We start from the raw sequence: 803 nt of genomic DNA on the forward strand, positions 1-803 counted from the left end.
ATTGAATCATTGGATGAATTCTCAATGTTCAATTTTGCGTATGTCACTTTTTTTTCTCTATATCAACATCAAGTGTCATAATTTCCTTGCACATATAATCCCAAATTCTCCTTTCTACGATAAATAAGAACTAGAAAATGTCAGATTCGACAGCAGTTGATTAACGGTGTAACGAAGTACGCAGACCATCTTTTTAAGACCTACGAAGGAATAAACATGTAAACTGATAGTATTATTGTGATAGTTTATAGTAACATTGAAAAATAACAATAACGCAGGAACTATATCGCTTATACACATAAGATTATTGTCAAAAGGTATACTCTTTCTTTTTTCTGTTCCGTAGTAGTACAGTCCCGGATAAGATTTTGTTATTTGGGTTATATTTATAGCATATTCCATCAAAGTTATCTGTCGGTATAGCGATGGCTAGTTCTAATATATCAGAAATAAAGAGGAAATGTTAGCCACTTCGCCAAAATTATGGTAGGTATTTGGATGTAAACCAACAGAAGTCAGTAATCCTCAGCTATCTAATGATTTTCAAACAAGTCACCATCTTTGTTTACTATTGTTTTGGTAGGTAAGGAATTACTCATCAGATTTTTACGAGTAGCCTTATGGCTCACCGAGTGACACAAAAGAAAACAATAAAACAAGATAACATTATTGAATAATGGATATTAAATGTATGTATTAAGGGAAAAAAATGTTACCTATACTAGAAAGATGGAGGTGTCAACAGCACTGACCATAGCACAGAAAACGTTCAGGAGGGGCGTGAGCTTAATCCAATGCCGAAA

This window comes from Penaeus monodon, chromosome 33 (genome assembly GCF_015228065.2).
Source record: "Penaeus monodon isolate SGIC_2016 chromosome 33, NSTDA_Pmon_1, whole genome shotgun sequence".
NCBI lineage: Eukaryota > Metazoa > Arthropoda > Malacostraca > Decapoda > Penaeidae > Penaeus > Penaeus monodon.